General features: G+C 44.8%; 1 pseudogene across 1 annotated transcript in view; it reads left to right on the top strand.

Moving 5' to 3' along the window:
* The window catches only part of LOC309331839 (transcription factor IIIB 50 kDa subunit-like), a 27349-nt pseudogene extending 4340 nt beyond the window's left edge, over positions 1 to 23009 (top strand). The window contains exons 5-12 of the transcript XR_014161620.1: positions 488 to 687; positions 9500 to 9542; positions 16526 to 16688; positions 16875 to 16934; positions 17618 to 17939; positions 18647 to 19404; positions 21630 to 21718; positions 22501 to 23009. The product of XR_014161620.1 is annotated as a transcription factor IIIB 50 kDa subunit-like (transcript). The remainder of the gene's footprint in view (positions 1 to 487; positions 688 to 9499; positions 9543 to 16525; positions 16689 to 16874; positions 16935 to 17617; positions 17940 to 18646; positions 19405 to 21629; positions 21719 to 22500) is intronic.

Here is a 23009-nt window from a genome sequence, read left to right as displayed (position 1 = left end):
TTTTGTTTTCAGATAAGCAAGGTTTAGTGATTTAGTGCCTCCAACTAATATTGCAAATGATCTGTTTGGTGTTTGAGCACAGAACCTGAATTATTATCACTTAACTGAAACAACCACTACTGCTGCTGCTTTGTATTTATTTAGTATTTTTCGCATGTTATGAGGAGGGTCTTATCTTCACTTTTCCATGTTTATTACTGGGAAGAAATAGTTGAAGGCAGGCGTACAGAAACCTTGTATGCACATTTGTCTGCATGCCATAAAAGTACTTACTGGCAAATCCTGAAATTCTAGTTTTTTGTGAATCTTCAGTAGCTTTTAAGATGCTTAGACAGATTACCTCTTTGCTCTGAAATCATTCCTGGGATTCCCCAGTAATCCCTGAAACCAAAGGTTTCTATACCTTCCTTCTGATCCTTTGACGCCACCCTTACAACAGTGCTCGATATCAAAATGACTTTAACCTGTTCATTCTTCCTTCCTAAAGAAATATGATCCTTCAGATCCCGCCTACGCTTATGGCCAGCTGACACACAGCGAGCTAATCCAGCTGGTCTTGAAGCAGAAAGATGTGATTGCAAAGCGAGATCAGCAGGTGCGGGAGTTGGAAGACTACATTGATAACTTGCTTGTCAGAGTTATGGAAGAAGCCCCTAACATTCTTCGAGCTCAAGCTCATGTGAATAAGTTGGTAGCTCAAACCAACTAGGAGGAATAAGTAGGGCAGGCATAGGGAATCTGGCCCTCCCAGTGTGCTTGGACTCGACTCCCATCCTCCTCACGGATGGCCATTGGGAGCCCAAAGGTATCTGGATGACCACATGTTGCTCAACCCTATAAGAGAGGCTTAGCACAAAGCTGTATGTGTGCAATGTCTCGCTGTGCCTGTTTTGGTTCCAGTTTCTCTATCTGTATGAACAGTTTCTGAAGTCAGACGACACTTTCCTCGGTCACAAAAGATTCTGTTTATGCTGCTGCATAAATTGCTGGAAGATGTGAATACTCAGAATTACTGCAATATGATTTCTGCTGCAGACTAAAACAACTGGAGACTTGATTGAAAGGGGAGGAAATGTTGTCTACCATATCTAAAATCTTCAGGGCCTGTGGTGTTTTCACATATCTGTGGCTCCATAATAGCTGGAGCATAAAGTCTGTAAAGGCAAACTTATTGCGTGTAAAACCAGCATTTAGATACTTGGGCATCCTTTTTAAGCTTGTATATCTCATTTAAATGAACCAAATTGCTTTTTAAAAACTTTATTTTAAGAGGCTTCATGTCTCTTTGCTCCTGCTGGAGCCATAGGCACACAGGCACATGCTTTTGGGAACAAGTATTTTATTGAAATATAGTTTTACTATGTACTAGAAAATGTTTATTCCTGATGGTTATATGGTCCCAAAGTACAGTGGACATTTGTGTTTAATTCATATTCAGTAGGAATGGATCTAGTAACAAATAGTGTTGAGCGTTTTAATAGAGATAGTACAGGACCAGCTTCCAGCAGATTGTGACAATCTTCTAGTTTATAACCTGACCTAAAATTTCCAGGGACCACAGGGCTGCAGCTGGCAGCACAGTGTGCCACATGCAAGAGGGAGTATTGTCACTGGGCCCAAATCAGCTGACCATTCTTCATATAGAGGTCTGCTCAGTTGTATACATTTTGATGAGATTTGGGCAATACACAGCAAGGATACCTTGTAATCTGTGCCTTCTAATGAGTATCTGTGACTTACGCAATCCTGACATCGAAATGCTGAATTTTGTGAAAAGTGTGGTACATTGTGAGGGATGTTTCCCCTTGTGCAAACATTTGCTCAGTGCTTAATGTTGAAGGATCTGAATGTATATATTCTACCTTGTTACTCTTGTTACTTAATCCCATTGGGTATTTTTTTTTTTTTTACGAAGACCTTCATCCTTGTGTAATGTTAAAAATAAAGTTATTTAAACTTGTGAGAACACTTGTGTTTCTTTGCGTATCTTCACAACCTTTAAGTGAAGAATGCTGTATGTATAATTCACATTATTGCACACTATATCAGAATGGTTCCTAGGTCTATACTGATAGAAACGATTCTCTGCTGTACAAGGACTGGATTTCATCATGGTAATTCCAAAGTGTGAAAGAAAAAGGGCTTCATATGCAACTGGAACTTCTATTGTGAGAGCTGTTTGTACATGAAGCGTTACGGGTTTTAAGAAGCAGGCATTCCTCACACCAGAGCCAGAGCTGCCCATGCACTTCTTTTTTTAAACCCAAAATCCAGGACTTTTGGTTTAAAATGTAAAATCCCACCCTGCCCTGGATGGCCATGTAGGACCCCCAAAAGAGGACATATGTCAATCCTAGCATAGATCCCTTGTACCTTAGGACCTGATGTGATCAAATGTTTCACCAATAAAGACCTAAACTTCCAATTGCTTGTCCTCATTGGGGCTAGGTGCGCTCAAGGTGCAGCATGATTCAAAAATGGTCCACTACATTCAACATCTATCTAACAGCAGCATAATGTTTACCTTTCCCTGAATGGCTTGGCAGATACTTCCATTGCCAAGCCATTCAGGGAGTCTGCGTACGTCGGGCGCGTGGAGCTTGCATGTCTTGTGCAACCACTCACTTCCCTGTGCTGTGAAGCAGGAATGTGCCGGAACCAATTGGGATCAAGACTGTGATTCAAACTTAATAGATCAGGAAAAGACTGAATCACCTGATGCAGCAGCACTGAGATGGAAAGGCAGGGGAAGCATGGTATGTTAAATGCTTCAAATGAGATCTCAGCTATGATCCGAATGCCCAAATTGGGGCCCAAATTGGGGGCCAGGGCGGGAGAGTGCTAGAGTTCTGTCTAGTCAAGTTGAGTGGGATCAATTCCAATCTGTTACCTCCAAGGATGTGGACAGGCTGCTTGGACGAGTGAAGCCAACCACCTGTCTCCTGGATCCTTGCCCATCCTGGCTTATAAAAGCTAGCCGGGAAGGACTGGGTGATGGGCTTCGTGGGGTGGTGAATGCTTCCCTCCGTGAGGGAGCCTTCCCAGACCCACTGAAAGAGGCGGTGATTAAACCGCTTCTTAAAAAACCATCTTTAGATGTGGCCACAATGGCCAACTATCGCCCAGTCTCAAATCTTCCATTCTTGGGCAAGGTGATAGAGTGAGCGGTTGCCGAACAACTCCAGGCACGCCTGGAAGAAGCGGACCATTTGGATCCCTTCCAGTCGGGATTCAGGCCTCATCATGGGACTGAAACTGCCTTGGTCGCACTGGTTGATGATCTCCGGCGGGCTAGGGACAAAGGTGAGAGCTGTTTCCTAGTTCTGCTGGATCTCTCAGCGGCGTTCAATACCATCGACCATAACATCCTTCTGGACCGTCTTGAGGGGCTGGGAGCTGGGGGCACTGTCCTACAGTGGTTCCGCTCCTTCCTCCTGGGCCGTGTTCAGAAAGTGGTGGTGGGGGATGAGTGTTCAGACCCCTGGGCTCTCACTTGTGGGGTGCCTCAGGGTTCTGTCCTCTCCCCCATGCTTTTCAACATCTACATGCAGCCGCTGGGAGAGATCATCAGGAGGTTTGGGCTGGGTGTTCATCAGTATGCGGATGATACCCAGCTCTACCTCTCTTTTAAATCAGAACCAGTGAGGGCAGTGAAGGTCCTGTGTGAGTGTCTGGAGGCGGTTGGAGGATGGATGGCGGCTAACAGATTGAGGTTGAATCCTGACAAGACAGAAGTACTGTTTCTGGGGGACAGGAGGCGGGCAGGTGTGGAGGATTCCCTGGTCCTGAATGGGGTAACTGTGCCCCTGAAGGACCAGGTGCGCAGCCTGGGAGACATTTTGGACTCACAGCTGTCCATGGAGGCACAGGTCAAATCTGTGTCCAGGGCAGCTGTTTACCAGCTCCATCTGGTACGTAGGCTGAGACCCTATCTGCCTGCGGACTGTCTCGCCAGAGTGGTGCATGCTCTGGTTATCTCCCGCTTGGACTACTGCAATGCACTCTACATGGGGCTACCTTTGAAGGTGACTCGGAAACTACAACTAATCCAGAATGCGGCAGCTAGACTGGTGACTGGGAGCGGCCGCCGAGACCATATAACACCAGTCTTGAAAGACCTACATTGGCTCCCAGTATGTTTCCGAGCACAATTCAAAGTGTTGGTGCTGACCTTTAAAGCCCTAAATGGCCTCGGTCCAGTATACCTGAAGGAGCGTCTCCACCCCCATCATTCTGCCCGGACGCTGAGGTCCAGCGCCGAGGGCCTTCTGGCGGTTCCCTCATTGTGAGAAGCAAAGCTACAGGGAACCAGGCAGAGGGCCTTCTCGGTAGTGGCGCCCACCCTGTGGAACGCCCTTCCAGCAGATGTCAAAGCGATAAACAACTACCTGACATTCAGAAGACATCTTAAGGCAGCCCTGTTCAGGGAAGTTTTTAACGTGTGATTTTACTGTATTTTTGGTTTTTATGGAAGCCGCCCAGAGTGGCTGGGGAGGCCCAGCCAGATGGGCGGGGTATAAATAATAAATTATTATTATTATTATTATATTATAGAGGCATCTGTGGCTCAAACCTGTGTCTATTAGAATACTGCCAGTCTGCTACGTAGCATCCTTAATTCACAGAGTCTGGATTGAGGTGGGGGACCTTCCGAATGTTGTTGGTATGTTTACTCCCATCTGCCACCGTGGTGAATGGTCAGGGATGGTGGGAGTCCTACTCCGACACATGGGGGAGCCATCTCTGGTCTAGAACCCACACTAGTTTCATATTTTGAAGGAAATACATTCATACCCTAGGATGAAATCACGACGTCAATGATCACATGGTGGCTTCATTCCAATTATTTTCCAGCCTGTCATCTACTATACCTGCGGGAATACCAGGTTTAGGACATCTCTTTAATGATTCAGAAACCAAGTGCTTTGTGCTGACGACATAATTATATAATAACTGTCAACATGGTCTCCACCCCTGTCAAAACAGCATGCTTTGCACCAGCTCACCCTTCACTGAGCTATAACTACAAGCTATTATGTCTGAGAGTCTCATTAATATCTCTTGGGCACAGCCCTGCAACAGCAGCTATTGCTTTCTTAAGCATGCTGTAGGCTTGCCTGCTTTGCTTCGTTCTGAACTAAAATACGCACATCCAGCAGAAGCCCGCTAGAGACTGGACGTGGAACATAACACAAACTATTTTATTTTATTTTGGGGGGCTATTGCCTGATCGGCCCTCCGCTGCTGCTGCGCCTGAGCAGCTCACACCAGAGCCAGAGCTGCCCATGCACTTCTTGTTTTAAACCCAAATTCCAGGACTTTGGGTTTAAAATGTAAAATCCCACCCCACACTGGATGGCCATGTAGGACCCCCAAAAGAGGACATATGTCTTTTTTTTAATAAATAATACTTATTAAAATTTTAAAGGTTACAAAAAGAAAGAGTAAAAACACCATATCAAACAAGAACAAAACAACACATCACAATAAGGAAGAAGAAGAAGAAGAAGAAGAAGAAGACGAAGAAGAAGAAGAAACACAGCTAATCTTCCCATAACTTGTCTTTCATTTGCTTGTTTCCTTGACCTCCTCACACCTCCCTTTTTTGTATTCTAGTTCAGTTAACTATTTCAGCAAATCCTTTCCATCTTTTCCACTTTTTGTTCTGTAATTTATCTTAATATAATGTAAGTTTACTTTCCCTCCTTTCACCAATTAACAGTCTATTTTTTCTTAGACCCTTATAACATTTCTGCTAAAACCACATAACTTCATTCCAACATCCTTCTAACATTCATTAATTTTACAATGTTTCTGTAGATAGTCTTTAAATTTCTTGCAATCTTCCTCCACCGACTCAAAAGAGGACATATCTCAATCCTAGCATGTGATCAAATGTTTTGCCAATAAAGACCTAAGCTTCCAATTGCTTGTCCTCATTGGGGCTAGGTGTGCTCAAGGTGCAGCATGATTCAAAATGGTCTGCTACATTCAACATCTATCTAACAGCAGCATAATGTTTACCTTTCCCTGAATGGCTTGGCAGATACTTCCATTGCCCGGTGAGGTCAGTAGGAATTGAACTGAAGAGACCTTTGCCCTGCTGTGGGGCATTCCATAATTGTGGCATCAAAACTAAGCAGACTAGGGTAGCCCTGTGTGCTGCATTAGAGAGGACAATCCTCTATTTGAAGGTTGTACGTTCCAAGCATGGATTAAAGATAATGAACCACAAGGGAGTGCAGAGGCCTTGAATTTGCCCAGCACCAGTTAATACTTGGACAGCAGCTACACAACTCACCTGATCTGTCCTCCTCTCTATAGGAAGATGCAGAGGAGTTTTTTTAGCCAGAACTCACAGGAACTCAGTTCCGGCACCTCTCAGGTGAGCACCATTGCATTATAAGAGAACAAGGGAGGAGTTCATGGTGAGTTCCAGCACCTCATTTTCTAGAAAAACAGCACTGGGAATCATAGCTGTCAACCTTCCCTTATTTGGCGAGAAACTCCCTTATTCCAGCGCCGTTTCCCGCTGCTGTCCCGGATTGTTGATATCCTGTAAATTTCCCGGGTTTCCAAGGAAGCAGCTCCTCTCCCTCCCTGCCGGCCAGGGAGGCTCCTCAACTGCCTTGCTCACCAGTAAGGAGTCTGAGAACGACTGGCAGGTGGAGCTTGCATGTCTTGTGCCGATCAAATCAGCCGCGTTGCCTGGGGACTCACCTTTGCTTCAGCGCTTCCCAGCCCAGAGGTGACGGTGTGGTTTTCCTTGCTGCTGTCTCCCTTTGCTGGGTTGCTGCGCTGTGCGAACCACCGCTTGAGGCTTCGTTTGGCTGCTGGCTGGGCTTTCTGCCTTTGGGCCGGAGGTGCTCTACTGTCTATGTGTGTGTGTGTGTGTGTGTGTGTGTGAGAGAGAGAGAGAGAGAGAGAGAGAGAGAGAATGTGTCACTGAAGCTGATAGTAGGAATGCTGTAGCTTCACACACTTACCTTCACACAATGTGTAATTAACTTAGGGAATTTTTTTACTGCAGGATGTCAGTACTTTAGATTTACAAGGGGATCTGAGAGATGAATGGGAGATACGGTTTGTCAGTATTAATGGGACAGCTAAATAGAAACTTAACCCCAAAAGTTAGGACCAAGACCTCAAGGTGGTTGTCACCAATGGAAGCGAAGGCTCAGAAAAAGCTCAATATGGAGGCCAAATGGCCGAAATATTGGGAAATATTGGAACAAGAAGGAGACAAATTGAAATTGCAGAGTTTTGAGAATTTAAAAGATAAAGAGCGAGACTGGCTTCATTATTATCAAATAAGAGAGGCCTACAATTCGGACAAAAAAATTGGCTTCCAGGTGGAAAAATCAAAATTGGAAACAGAACTGTTAGATCCCAAAACTAAGATACTGTCAAGAATGTATAACTTGCTGTTAAAATGGAATACGCAGGATGAAACGGTTAAATCTGCTATGATTAAATGGGCACAAGACATTGGTCATAACATTATGTTTGCTGACTGGGAACAGTTGTGGACCACCGGTATGAAATTTACGGCATGTAATGCCTTAAGAGAGAATATTATGAAAATGATATACAGGTGGTACATGACACCAGTCAAGCTTGCAAAAATCTATCATTTGCCCGATAATAAATGTTGGAAATGTAAAGAAAATGAAGGTACGTTCTTTCACCTTTGGTGGACGTGCCCAAAGATTAAGGCTTTCTGGGAGATGATCTATAATGAAATGAAAAAGGTATTTAAATATACCTTTCTGAAGAAACCAGAGGCCTTTCTCCTGGGCATAGTCGGCCAATTGGTGCCAAAGAAGGATAGAACTTTCTTTATGTATGCAACAACAGCAGCAAGAATACTTATTGCAAAGTATTGGAAGACACAAGATTTACCCACCCTGGAAGAGTGGCAGATGAAGGTGAATTGGCGGAAATGACTGGCAGAATCCGAGACCTGGAGTTGGTGGAAGAAGATTGGAAGAAATTTAAAGACTATCTGCAGAAACATTGTAAAATTAATGAATGCTAAAATGATGTTGGATTGAAAATAAGTGGCATTAGCAACAAAGTTAATAAGAATATGCAAAAATGAATTGATAATGGATGAAAATATAGAGTTATAATATGTTAAGATATAGAGTTAAGATAAATGAAAGTGGGTAAGGATTTGCTGATTTGATTATGTAAATGGGAATACAAAAAGGGGAGGTGTGAGGAGGTCAAGGAAACAAGTTAAGGAGTTTTAAGTTATAAAAAATGGATTTGTTTTTAATTCTTTTTTTATCTGTTTTTTGTATTTTGTATTTTTATTTTTTCTTTTGTATGTATTTTTGTATGTTTTCTTTTTTCCTATCTTTTTCTTTTCATATGTTTTTTTGTATTTGGTAAATTTATGTCTTTGCAAAACCTCAATAAATATTTTTTTTTAAAAAAACACAAACCAAAAGTTAGGACCAAGATTCAAATCCTGACTGGGTAGCTTTGCTCACTAGTAACATTGAACCATGAGGACGAGATGGTTGGACAGTGTTCTCAAAGCTACCAGCATGAGTTTGACCAAACTGTGGGAAGCAGTGGAAGACAGGAGTGCCTGGGACAGGTGAGGCTGCTGATCCCTTATTTTGGCTGCTGATCCCTTATTTTCGAGGCTGCTGATCCCTTATTTTCAAATGTGAAAGTTGACAGCTATGCTGGGAATACCGTATGTCATATTGATTCGTTTCAATGGGCCTACTCTCAGTAGGTCTAATGTTGGATACAACACATTGCTTTTTTGCTGTTGCTCGCATAATTGTGTTTCTGTTTATCAGAAGAGGCCAGGACTGGTGCAAAACTGCCTCTCCACCTATAACCTCAAAAAATCTTGTTACAGATAGGTAGCCGTGTTGGTCTGCCATGGTCAAAACAAAATAAAAAAATTCCTTCCAGTAGCACCTTAAAGACCAACTGAGTTAGTTCTAGGTATGAGCTTTCGTGTGCATGCACACTGTGTATCTGAAGAAGTGTGCATGCACACGAAAGCTCATACCTAGAACTAACTCAGTTGGTCTTTAAGGTGCTACTGGAAGGAATTTTTTTATTTTGTTCAAAAAATCTTGTCCCTTGTCCCCCTGCCCTCCAAGATTTCAAGCATTGCTTAAATGAGAACGTTTTTGAATTTGATGTATTTTGGAATTTTGGGGTCCCCTGCTGCAACAAAAATCAGATTTAAGCTGGTTAACACCTTTGTCCAATGGACAAATTTATAGAAATGTGATGTAGCAACTTTTAGGGAGAGCACCAAGTGTAAAGTAAGGCCGCCATCTGCTGGTTTGAGTATTGCTGCCTCGCCGCATCTCTGACGCCCTCGAGCTGAGCGGCTCCGGCGGAACCTTTGTCCTGCGCTCCCTTGTTTCTTTCCGGAGGCCGCTTAGCGTTGGAGCGCGTCTGGGCCCGATTGCCCCGTTGCCATGGGGATTGCCCGGAAGGAGCGTGTGCCCTCTTGAAAAAGCTCCCCCGGCTTTTTCCGGTGTTGCGAAAGCGGCGGCGAGAAGGTCAGTCAGTCCGCGGAAAGGGGGAAAGAGGCTCCTGGGAGGCTGTCTAGGAGCCAGGCCGGGGTTTTTGGGGGGGGTGGGGGGATTTTTTGGGAGGGCATGCAACCCGCGAGCGGCGTGGGCAGAAACCCCCTTCACCTGCCGCTGATTCTGTGAGCACCGCCATCAATCCTCCGCCTCTCCATTGTTAGAAGAATTCTAAGGTCTCCAATATAGACTAAATATGGATAAATGCACACATATGTATATATTTAAACCATGTGTCTGAAATAGTGCGGGAGAGCAATCCTGAGGCCCTTTTGACTCTCCGTGACCTCAAATACTCCTCTGCAGTGAGGGAGGCAAATAGGGAAAGCCTCCCCATTGCCTTTTCGCTTGCGAATCCTGCCTTAAGGGTCTATTTGTGTCTGAATAGGGTGAGCCTGTGACCTGGCTTCAGGAACTAAAGTAGTAACCATCACGAAAGAATGACCAGGCTGCCCAGGTAATGCAATCGGCGACCATTATCAGGTATCCTGGTAGGCAGGGTTTTCCTCCTATGATCTATGTATGACGATTTTGGGGTGCTCTTTGGCTAAGGGGGTTGGGCAATGTCAAGGTTCCTGCACACTTTTGTTGATGGTCTCTCCCTCCTTGGAAGGAGGGGACTCTGTTGCAACAGTAAAATAAATATCTGCCTTGCTTTCCACTGGATTCTGCCTCCATCCATTCTTCTCTGGCTGATCATCAATTTAGGGGACTCAGAGTCCCATGGGGGTGTTGGGAAGCAAAAGCCAAACCCCAATTTTTACATTACCATTATCGAAATCACACAAGTCAGTTTCCCCCTCTTTTTTCTGTGTCCCCTAACCAGCCAGCAGTTCACCTCTCTTCCCCTTTCCCGCACTCCAGGTTGCCCTGGCGTTATTCACTTGCCTTTAGGAGCCTCTGGAGAAACAAAGGAGGAGCTTTCCACAACAACTTTGTCTCCGTGCCCTTTTTTAAAATTACAAAGCACTTGTTTAGTGAATGGCTGTAGGGCAAGTCTTGCCAGGCCACCAGAAAAGTGTTTGTGGTGTTAGGTGTTTTCTTAGCACCAAACTCTAATGGAAATGCTGGTGATGCTTCAAATGCGAGAGGAAAAACTGCAAGCCCCAAATCCTGGCTCCCTCCAGTTTTGGACAAACTGTGACACCCCACCCCCACCAACAGTCTTAAAATACAGTAGTTTCCAATGACAATGTTGTAGGAATGAAAATCACGACAGACGAGCAGTGGGTGTCACGAGAGGCGTCTGCCGGGGAAGTCCCGGGAACTCTCTTTTATTGAATATTACAAACATTGCCACAGGTGTGCTTGTGGCTGATTGGTTGATACAAACACAAAGAAACTTAATGCTGATTGGTTAACATACATACAAGGCGGGAATTACATGTGAGGGGTGGGAATTACATGTGAACATTAATCACCGGTAGATTAAAGGCTGGGAAACGAGGTTGGGACTAGACAGGCATGAAACCTCCTCATTAATAATAACTAAAGATTAACATGGCATAAAACAATTACTAATGATTGATCATAACATGAAAGAATACAATAATCAAGTTCTATAGATGTGGTCAGCTATGCATGGAGAACAAGTCACCATGAACTTAAGGTGAACTGAACGATGAGAGAATGTCTTGGTGTTTGGAACAGGTTCGTACAGTGTGTGCAGAAACAGAGAAAAGATTATAAGCAAGACTTCCCAGAATGCAAGAGAAAAGAAGCATTGCTTCCCATAAGGCCACAGTTATGTGTAGAAAGAGAAAGATGCAATGCTTCCCTATAATGCAACAGTTATGTGCAGAGGGAAAACATATGTGCAGAAGGAAAACTTCCCTTTATCTCCCCCTTTCTTTTCTTTTTTGCGAGGCGTACTGGGTAAGGCAAAAATATTTCGGGATTAGTGGTGTGCCAGCAAATGCCCAAAATAAGTTCGCCAGGGAGGATGGGACAGAAGATACTACGAGATACGTGGTTTGCCAGCGCATGCTCGAAATAAATCTGCCCATTTCTCCCCTTTGGTTTACTGTTGGTGTTGCCATTTCGCAAAATAAGCAGCAAGGATTTTATTGGGTGGCTGAGGGGGAGAGAGAAGCCGAGAGAAAAGACTTATGAGGCCAGGAATGCATTGGAGGAAGCAGCAAAACAAAATTAATATACATATAATAACAATGGCATATTGAAAAAGACTACGAAGCCAAGTAAAGTTTGGCAGCCAAGCGGTAAGCCACTGGGTGAAAGAATCCCAGAGGCCGGAGAATTCAACATCTTGTTTAATGTGGTGTGTAAGATTTTGCAAATGGGAGATTTGTTTCTGGATGGCCTTAGAATTGTCTGTGATATTAAAGCAGCACATGTTTTCCACTTGTTCGCATCCGTAATGATGGAGCATCAACAGATAATCGACAGCAGCGCGATTCTGCAGGAGGCCATGCCGGAGTTCACTCTGCTCCTTATTCAAAAGATGAAGGGCTTGTGAAGTAAAATTCAAAGCTTTTGCTGCGGAGCAAGCTAAAGAGTTAATATTTCTGCTATTCCGGACAGCCAACCCAGGGACTCCTAAAAAAGAGACAGCTAAAAAAATATATTCAGATCTGCTAGGGAGAAAAACAAAATCGTTACAATCATTAATCAATTCCACAGAGTGGCGATATCTAGAGTGGGACAAATGATGCTTTTTGTCACTGGTCCATTGTTCCACTCATACAAAGATGGTGGATTTCCAATTGAGGGGGAATGCAAGCTTACTCATTAAATTGAATGGTAGCTTGTAATTGTTGTAGTAGGTCTCTTCCCCACAGATTGAGGTGGATTTTCAGCACACAAGGCTGAATATATGCAATGGTTTCAGAGCTATCAGGCAGAGAAACAGGCAGCCATTGTACGCTTTTGGAAGAGGTTTGAGGTCCACCTACACCCCAAACTGCAGAGGCAGACTCAAGGGGCCACGTGGGGTCCCAGCAATTACTGGAAATCACAGAAACGTCTGCGCCTGTATCAATCAAGCCTTCCAGAACTTTGCCATTGATTTTATACTTACGAAGAAGTTTCTGTTCACCGATCCTCTGGATTACAGCTAATAGCTGCGGAGAGAGGGGACAGAGCTGGTGCAAATTACTATCCATAATGGAAGCAGTAGGAGGGGTAGGAAGCACTACCAAGTGTGCCCAGGAGTCACCCTTTTTTAACTGCATGGGCATATGGCTCCAAAGTTGAAGCATTATTGTGCCCACATAGTCAGGATCCAAGGCTGCAGGAATAACCATGATTCCTTCTTTGGCTGCAGAAGATTTCGGCAAAATCAAGCCCGCGACCTTGGGAGGTAGTGGGCCTGCCAATTGGGTGGGCATGAGCACGATTTCACCAGGTAAAACAGAATCTTTGGATTCCTGATTAATTAAATCAATGGTGAAATCTGAAGGTGTCTCCTTAGGAAAAGCATCAATGGTGGTAGCTGATGGCAATGGGCCCTCTAATTCTCGTGGCCCGAGGGCGGGGCCAGCATGGAGTTTCCCGAACTCCTGCACTGATTAGCCCAATGATAGCCTTTACCGCACTTTGGGCATTTCTTGGAGGGTTTAGCCTTATTGGCAGTACCATCCCTGTGCGCCCCACCGCCAGGTGCCCTGCATTCTTTTGCAAAATGACCAGGGCGCTTGCAATTAAAACAGTTACCAGTTGGTTTATTGCCAGCCTGGATGGCACCGGCAAGCAAGGACATGGCATGGCTCTGGCTTCCAATGTCCGCACAGGCTTGAATCATCTGTGCCAGATCATATTTAGGACGATTAATGATCGACTGCAAAGCCTTCTTACAGTCGGTGTTCGCATGTTCAAAAGCCAATTTTTTCATCAGCTCATTCTGGGCTGTAGTATTATCAACCTGCCTGGTCACTGCTTCTTTCAATCTATCTATAAATTCATGGTAGGGCTCTGAATGCTGTTGTTTAATATTAACAAAAGAGCTCAGCGGCTGCCCTGAGACAGGGACTTTCCGAAAGGCGCGCTGTACACAAGTCGCGGTGCGGCTAAAATGTGCAGGCGTCAGCGTCGCCTGGGCTGTTATATCGTCAAAAGGACCGGCACCATAAAGTTCATTAGCTGTATGCTGGGCATCAGACAGGGCTGAAGCACTAAGCCGAAATTCACTATCAAAGACAACATACTGGGCTGGTGAGAGCAACATGCGCATTAAATCCTTCCAATCTTGGGGCAGCATGGTATAACCAGACGCAATCCCCTCCAGCATCCCTGTGACATAGGAGGATTTTAAGCCAGAATCAGCGATGGCCCTCCTCAATTCTCTCAGTACAGAATAAGGAAGGGTTTCATAAAACACCTGTTGTTGAGCATTTCCTGCGTTTGCATAGGTGATAGGGAAGACAGATGGCATTTCCCCCGCCCACTCAGATTCTTCCTGCAAGGACAAAAGCCCCTTCTGTCTTGCCTGAGAAAGTGCAGCACGCACGGCTCCAGTAGGAGCAGGCAAAGAAGGAGGGGGGAAAGGGGGATGGGGGGGTGGAAGCAGGTTGAGATGGATGAGAAGCAGGGGGGGGGTTTGCCAGGCTGCAAAGGAGAAGGAGGCAGAAGCTGTGGAGAAGTGGGGTAAGGGGGGGGGATTGTCTGCTGCAGGCAGGAGAGCAGGGGCCGAAGGAGACGCCTGGGGGACCTGGGGTCCAAATTTTGCAACGGCCTCTGCACATTTCTGCCAGGTAAGCAGACAATGAATTGGAGCCCTCGGTTCAGTAAAGAGGGTCTTCCCGATCTTTTGCCAAGTCTCCACGTCGAGAGAGCCAGTCTCAGGATAGGAAGGACATTGGCAATTAATTTCACCAAGTAGTTGTTCAATTTCTTTTAAAGAAACATGAGCACCCACAACCCGTTGTCTAACTAAAGAAAACAATTCCCTAGCATGTTCTTTCTGCAATTTAGTCAAATCGCCCCCCATACTCACGAAATAGCGCGCTGAGACTTTTCCAGTCGAGTGAAGTACAGGGGCTAGGCTGCGTAAGGGATCTGGCACGTCGGGGGTCACCAGATGTAGGAATGAAAATCACGACAGACGAGCAGTGGGTGTCACGAGAGGCGTCTGCCGGGGAAGTCCCGGGAACTCTCTTTTATTGAATATTACAAACATTGCCACAGGTGTGCTTGTGGCTGATTGGTTGATACAAACACAAAGAAACTTAATGCTGATTGGTTAACATACATACAAGGCGGGAATTACATGTGAGGGGTGGGAATTACATGTGAACATTAATCACCGGTAGATTAAAGGCTGGGAAACGAGGTTGGGACTAGACAGGCATGAAACCTCCTCATTAATAATAACTAAAGATTAACATGGCATAAAACAATTACTAATGATTGATCATAACATGAAAGAATACAATAATCAAGTTCTATAGATGTGGTCAGCTATGCATGGAGAACAAGTCACCATGAACTTAAGGTGAACTGAACGATGAGAGAATGTCTTGGTGTTTGGAACAGGTTCGTACAGTGTGTGCAGAAACAGAGAAAAGATTATAAGCAAGACTTCCCAGAATGCAAGAGAAAAGAAGCATTGCTTCCCATAAGGCCACAGTTATGTGTAGAAAGAGAAAGATGCAATGCTTCCCTATAATGCAACAGTTATGTGCAGAGGGAAAACATATGTGCAGAAGGAAAACTTCCCTTTACAATGTAATTTGAGCTGAGTGGTTTGAGAGCGTTTCCTAATCAAAGCTGCATTCTGCATATCAGAACTGAAGACAGAGCCCCCACAAATATCTGGTAGTCTTTGTAGCTCTTTTCAGAAATGTAATGCTGTATTGTAGAATCCTCAGACTGATTTTCTGGTGATACTTTTCAAATGTGAGAGTATGGTAGGCCTTCAAGCTAGGAGACACCTTGATTTTGAGGGAAATAAAAAGACGTCATTTTTCTGTCTTCTCCATACTTTTTGCCCTATTATGTCTTCTAACATCCCGGCAGTGACTGTGATTTTCGAATAGAATTTGATATACTTTAATACTTAGTAAATGATAAAAAAATCAACAATTCTGTGGGTAATTCCAACTGGTTAGGTTGATACTATTCTTTGAACCGTCCTGAAAGCCCTGGGTATAGGATGGTATATAAACTCTATTAATAGGAGTAGTAGTAATAAAGGTAAAGGGACCCCTGACCATTAGGTCCAGTTGTGACCGACTCTGGGGTTGTGGTGCTCATCTTGCTTTATTGGCCGAGGGAGCCGGCGCGCAGCTTCCGGGTCATGTGGCCAGCATGACTGAGCCACTTCTGGCGAACCAGAGCAGTTCACAGAAACGCCGTTTACCTTGCTGCCAGAGCGGTACTTATTTATCTACTTGCACTTTGACGTGCTTCCGAACTGCTAGGTGGGCAGGATCATGGACCCAGCAACGGGAGCTCACCCCGTCATGGGGATTCGAACAGCCGACCTTCTGATCAGCAAGTCCTAGGCTATGTGGTTTAACCCACAACGCCATCCGCGTCCCAGTAGTAGTAATACAACCAACTAATTTCACAGAGTTGTTGTGAGAATAAAAATTGGGTGGCGAGAGAACCATTATACCACCTTGAGCTCTTCAAAGGACAGGTGGGATATACGGTAAATGTAATACATGGAGAGCCAGTGTGGTGTAGTGGTTAAGAGCGGTAGTCTCGTAATCTGGGGAACCGGGTTCGCATCTCCGCTCCTCCACATGCAGCTGCTGGGTGACCTTGGGCCAGTCACACTTCTTTGAAGTCTCTCAGCCCCACTCACCTCACAGAGTGTTTGTTGTGGGGGAGGAAGGGAAAGGAGAATGTTAGCCGCTTTGAGACTCCTTAAAGGGAGTGAAAGGCGGGATATCAAATCCAAACTCCTCCTCCTTCTCCTCTTCTGCTTCTTCTTCTTCTAATTAAATAATACCAAAATATCAGTGACCAACTGTGGACCTGATTTATGCTTTCAGGCTGCTAAGATATCGAGCCAAAAGAAGCGTCCAGACTGTGGCTCCTTGGAAATTGTAGAGGACTCTCATTATGCTCAGAACCAGCTGGTGTGCGCAGACTGTGGCTTCATTCTGACTGAAGGGCTTCTCACAACCACATATGCTGATGAAGAACATTTACAAGGTGAGGCTAAGAATAGCAAAATAGCTGAAAACTCTTTGTATCTTACAAAGACATAGGATTTGAGATACGACTTGCAAGCAGTTCTCAAATATAGACAGGCCCTACACCATTCAACAGTTTAAAAATGGGTGCATGTTTGAGAGCTTGGACCAAAGTTTGGCTGATATCTGTGTTTTTATCTCATAGAAGTCACATATTCGCGGAGTACTGGTCAGAATGAGCAAACGAGCCGTTGTGTACAGCAAGGTACGTATTCTGCACTACTCTTCTGATGCTTTGTGGAAATGAATGTGCCTGTCATCCACAAGAGCTGCATTGTTCCACTTTCTAAAAGCAAAGAGAAAGTTGCATTTTTAAAACAGTCTTACCTATTTGCTGTGGGACCAACATCAAAACAACCTATTTTAGAGTTTTAGAGGTGCATAGAGTCCACAGTTCAGTTTGATTGCCTGATCAAATCTCAGCTGAATCATTGACAGACTGGTTAACCATGGACCAGTCTTTTTCCATTACCATTAAATGGCCATTATAATTGTGTGTACAGCTGCAAAAAATAAAAATCGATACATAACTAAAAGCCAAATTAAAATCAACTATGAAGTTGAAACAGCAATACTAGCAGCCATTCTCAATTAGAGCCCCCAAAGACTTTCATTTAAAAAAGTTCTCCGTAATATATATATAAAAAAGCCAAAGTAGGCTTGGTTTGGACACTCCAGTTACACTACCACAATTGAAAATATGTTATCCATGATTGCCACCCGTCTAACTTCTGAAAGTGGGAGCATGTGAAACAGAGCCTCCACAGATTATCTTAGTATATGGGCAGCTTCATACAGGCAAAGACCTACCCTGCGGTTAGATTTGTCACTGATAAATGTGTATGTCGAAACATTTCTTAAGTACTGCTGTGGTATTTTCCCCCACAGGAGTCAAACGTGTTCGGGATCTCTGCAAAGTTCTGCGCCTTCCTTCTCTGTTTGAAGATACAGCCGTGTCCTATTACCAGCAGGCAATCAAACGTCCCTGCTTCAGTTTAGTCAGCTTGGAGAAGAAGGAGATGCTTGTGGGCTGTTGCGTCTTTGTGACCTGCCGCCAGCACAACTGGCCCCTGACCATGGGCACAGTCTGCCTGCTGCTCTATGGAGACAAGGAGTTGTTTGCCAAGACCTATCTATGCTTCCTGAAGGAACTGGCACTGGATGTGCCTGCTCTCAGCTTGATGGATATGGTGAAAACCCACCTCAACAGGTATGTGCCCTTTCCTTGACAATACTTCTCAAAGTTGGTGTGCAGTTTCCATCGTTCAGAGACAGTATTTACAAGTATCATACGGACTGTGTGGTATATTGATTGGAAGGCCGATGAAACAGCAAGCTTCTTAAAGTTCAGCAGGGATGGATGTGGTCAGTGCTTGGATGTGGGAACCCAGTGTGTGCTGTGTGCTTCCATCATGGAAGAAATGGGTATTTTCATATGTGCATGTATACTCCAACTCCTTGATTTCTGAGATTTCATCTGAGGCACTTCAGGCAGTTCCAGGCTTTTCTCTTTAGCCACAGGGGCAGCAAACTTCCTTTTTTAAACAAATAATTCTCAGAATTGTGAATTCTGCTCCTGCTACCAATCCCGGAATTGCTTGGAAATCCTTCCTATTATTATTAAGGGCAAGAAGCCAACAAACAGAATTTTGTTGAGCACAAGTTAGGAAGAGTGTAAATTCAGCGCTGTCCATATAGTGCTGGTTAATGGAAGATGCTTGCCTTTTTGATTCAAGCTGCTCAGCTTGCCTTTTTGGTATCCTTGGAAAATGCAGGGCCTTCTGCCCTTTGCCCTTTCGCAGGATGCTTTATTTTGCTCATGTCCCTCTTTCATCTCTTTGTCTTCTCCATCCTGCCACATCTCCCAACCCAAGGCAGTCTGTATCTAAATGGCTTGTTTGATTTTCATCTTTCCAGCTTCAAGATTTTCCAGAATTCACCCAGCATCCTGACTAAGTTTGTGGAAGAAAAGGAGCAGCTGGTGGCAAGGACTATCCAGATGGCGGAACTTGCCAGCGACACGTGGCTGGTGACCGGCCGGCACCCCACCCCCATAGTGACCGCAGCAGCCTTCCTGGCTTGGCAGTCTCTCCGGCCTGTCGATCGCCTCACTTGCACCCTTTCTCAGTTCTGTAAGCTTGCTGGTATGGAGGCTCCCTGGCCAGCCCACCAGAGACTGAACAAGCTGCATAACATCCTCCTGCAAATGGCTTCTCAGCTGGGCTGGTTGCGAGTGCTGAAAGTGGACCGTCAGAGCGTGGCAAAGTACATCGGTGACCTTCTGTGGCACCGCAGAAGACTACGGAAGACCGTGACCTAGAAAACTCAGCAGCTGTGCCACTGCAGCTAATAGATGAGAGCGCTGCAACAGTAGAAGAGGCCTCCCTTTCAGGAGAGAAGCAGAAGTTCAGCAAGCGGAAACCTTTGCTCCCACCCTGCGTCTTGAACCCCGCAAAGAGGCTACGAACTCCTGAGCTAAGCCTTGAAGATTCTGCTATCACTGGGGACGAGCCCATTTTAGACAGTGAGATAGAGCAGTATATCCGGACGCCAGAAGAAAAGGAGATGTTTAGCAAGGCTCAAGCGTGCCTGTGACCTCGAAGCTGCAAGTGATTCAGATAGGCTTGCAAGCAATAGCCTTCAGATACATATTTTGCTCTAGGAGGCTTAGTTTGGTAAGAATAGAGTTTACACTTCCAAAGTTAATGCTAAATACATTACTTCTGGCAAATGAGCCATCATAACCACTAGAGGATTGTGAAAATTTGTGTCCTGGGCTTTTTAGACTTGTCTACTTATGTACTGTCTGAAGCAAAGGGATTCATTGGTTCCCAGATATGATTCCCACGCCCCCCACTCTCCTGTCCCACTAAGAATCTCCCGCATCCTTCAGGCATGGCTCCTTCCCCCCTACTGTGGTAATAATTAAAGACAGGCTTGGGTGGCCTGGATAACTTTGGTTACTGGTAGGGACCACTAGGAACTAGTTGGCGAGGTTGTGTGATTATTTTCCTTCAACTCTGAGAAGAGGTATAGGAAGTGGCCACACTGCAGTGGTTTGCATGCTGTTTAGGACAACTTTTGGTTTAAAACTTGGCGTATCTCTGGGTGAGAAGTAGTATCCACTCTTGAAGGGTTGGATGGAGGCAGTCAGCCAGCCTGAGCAACAAATACCTCTTTGAGTTGGCGTTTGACTTGAATGAGTGTTTGTCTGGTCTACTTATGGTCCTCATAGTTAGGCATGGGACAGTGGAAGAGACGTGGGAAAATCTAATTGCAAGTTGTTTCAGACATGCATGTTTTAAACCTAGATCCAGAAGAAAAAGTTGTGCTTTGCAAGCATCTCTTTATAGAACATGGTATGGTGGTTCCTGAACATCATACCCGTGTCACAAGATACGTGGTGAGTCAGTCGCTTTGATTAATGGAGCTGCTTAGTTAATTTTTGTCCCTACATGCACACGGTGAGGAGAGAGCGAGCGGACGAGTGAGCGAGGGGCCTTGGTGGAGCTCCTGGTGCCAGGGGCAGTCTACCTGCCGGGGTGCAGGTCGCATGCGCGGAGGGAGGGAGGGGGCTGGTGCCAGGCGCTGCCCAGAGAGGCCTCCTAAATATGACCCGTTGCATCTGATGTTCGCTCCTTCTTTATTTAGGGAGTCATAGCAGGACTTCTGAAGGAATGCGGATAAGGGTATGCTTTAACTTCAAAGGGAGAGAGGAAATGCGCCAGAGTGTTGTGGTCAGTGTATCATTACTTTCGGGTTCATTACTTTGTCCAGTTCCAGTTGCTGCATTTTAAGGAGGAGATAGACAAACTAGAGCAGGAATCTTTCTTGCTGTGGGGGGCCAAAAACTTTGACATGTGGGTGGGGCAACCAGCATGTAAATCACATTCTGCCATTGTGACATCAAAATGTTGGCAAATGGGTTGTCTTGACTACCTCCCAACATAAATTGTGTAGGGTTCCATGTTGGGGTTCCAGAGTGCAAGGGGCTTTGGCAGTGTTACGCCTTGTAAGCCTCCCTGCATTGCTTCTTTCCTTCTCTTATGTCAGAGATCCAAAGGAGCTTCACGGAATTGCTTTCAAAGCCCTTTGCAAGCCTTCAATGAGCTGCAGCTTGGACAGTAGGAGCCATGGTTGAATGGGAGCCGACTTTAATGGCAACCCTTATTGGGCAGGTGAGCGTGGCTTCTCCAGAATGGCCTCATGGGCAACTGGGACTGGTGGCAACTGGGACTGGGACTGGTGGGTCACGTTTGGTCTGTGAGCTGGAGGTTCTGCACCCCTGAACTACAGCATATTCCAAAGATGGTGAGGAGTCTGGAAACCACGTCCTATGAGGAACAGTTGAAAAAGCTGGGGATGGTTATCTTGGAGAAGGAAAGGCTTTACAAACAAGCCTGTAATGCAGATTAGTATTATTCCCATCCTGATTTGTGTAATATAACCACTTTGTAAGTTCATTGCAAAAGCAATATTCAATCCCGGTTCCTAGGTAGCTTTTAAGCCACATTGTGCTGTTCAAGCAATTTATCTCGTACTGTCAGGTGAGCTGTTGGGGACGTAGCTCTATTGGCCAGCAATGATATTTGAGTTTCACATCTGAAGAGCAATAGATTCAAATATAAATACTGATAAAATAAGTAATGTGCTATAGTAATTTTTCACCGATGCCTGCTTCCATAGCTATTGTAGAACAAACCCTGCCATTAAAATGTGTTTGTGCACCATGATTCTTGGCTATCTGTGTTAAGAGTTCTTCTCTTTTGTTTCCTTTCCTGTTTTGATATGTTTGCTTTTAAGGCATGCAATTTCCTGAAAATATTGTCGGAAAATTCCATATTTTGGGAGAAATAGCATGCTTTCCTGGTAATGACTTTCTCCTTTTCTCTCTTTCTAGCTCTGTATCCTCTCCTGTATCCAGCTCCGTTCAAGACTGTTCGGCAGAATTTGTCTTGGTTCATGTGGTGCCTTTCAGGGAGTAAGAAGGTTGGACACACTAAGATGGCATGCTTCTTGGGTTTTAGTGCAGAAACAGTCTCTTCTACAGAGGTCCTCTGACTGTTGATACCTTTTCTGCAGATGCCTTCATGGCATAACCTGAAATGGACAAGGTCATGCTGTGGAGCTCTTATACCATAACTCATGAACTAGTAAGGCTTGCTGATGTTGCATGATACCAGAGCATAACAGCACAGGTTAGGTGGAGCTGTTAAGCGATCATGGGACTCGGCTTAGTAGCAGAGCCTTTCCTGTGTCTTGCTGCAAAATTATATGAATATTTGGGGGAACCCATTGCCCTAAACAATGGATAAATTTACAGAACAAAATTAACCCTTTCTTGGCATGGTTCTCATTGATCCTCTGGGGGAGGCCCCAGAAAGCAATTCTGGAGAAACACTTGTTTTGTGAGGGTGCTTATAATTATTACATGATTGTAATCCCCTTTATTGAACCACACTTCCAAGGATTTAACAGAGAACCATGAAGCTCTAGACAAAGTCTGTAAATATGTGACACATGACACATTTTATCTGGCTTTGAGGTCCTGTGACAGAAAAGATGAAATTGAAATTGCTGGCTAAATGCCACTAATATCAGTCTACACACCTACCTGGCATTTTGCTTACACAGAGAACCTGACTCTGTTTAGCTTGAACTGAAAATTAACTATTTTATACGTAACACACCCTGAGACCTTGTGGGGAAAGGGTGGGTAGGAAATATTTAAGCCCCTGATGCTGAACCTTTGCTGTTCTTTATTTGTACAGATGGTACAAGCTTCACTCCAAACCAGGAAAGAAGGAAAAAGAGAGAGATGAGATTGAGGTGGATATCCAATTCATGAGGAGCAACATGACAGCCAGCATGTTTGATCTGTCCATGAAAGATAAGTCACGGACACCATTTGGCAAGCTGAAAGACAAGCTAAAGGGGAAACGAGGCAATGGATTGCCAGACACAGCTTCAGCTATTGTTCCGAGCATTAGTCACTCCCCGGCTGACAGTGAGGAAGAGTCAAATGAGAAAGAAAAGAAAAAAATCAAAGGTCAAGACCTTATTCTCAAATGTTTTAACAGTTGTGTAATTTACAAAGTGTGCTAAGTAGTAAAATGTGCCATTTTTTACAACTTTTTCTTTATAATGGTTAAAGCTGGACTTCTTGTATTATTTAAAGGCAGTGCTTGGAAGCTGTGAAGAAACAGAAGTGTCTTCATGATTGTGCTTAATAGTTGTAAAGGAGTAGGGTGCAGCTGGGTCTCAGTGGTCCCCAACCTCA

The sequence above is a fragment of the Podarcis erhardii genome (assembly GCF_964252035.2).
Source record: "Podarcis erhardii genome assembly, chromosome: 16".
Taxonomy (NCBI): Eukaryota; Metazoa; Chordata; class Lepidosauria; order Squamata; family Lacertidae; genus Podarcis; species Podarcis erhardii.
Note: the sequence above shows the minus strand (reverse complement) of the source record. Positions and strands in the feature narration are given on the sequence as shown.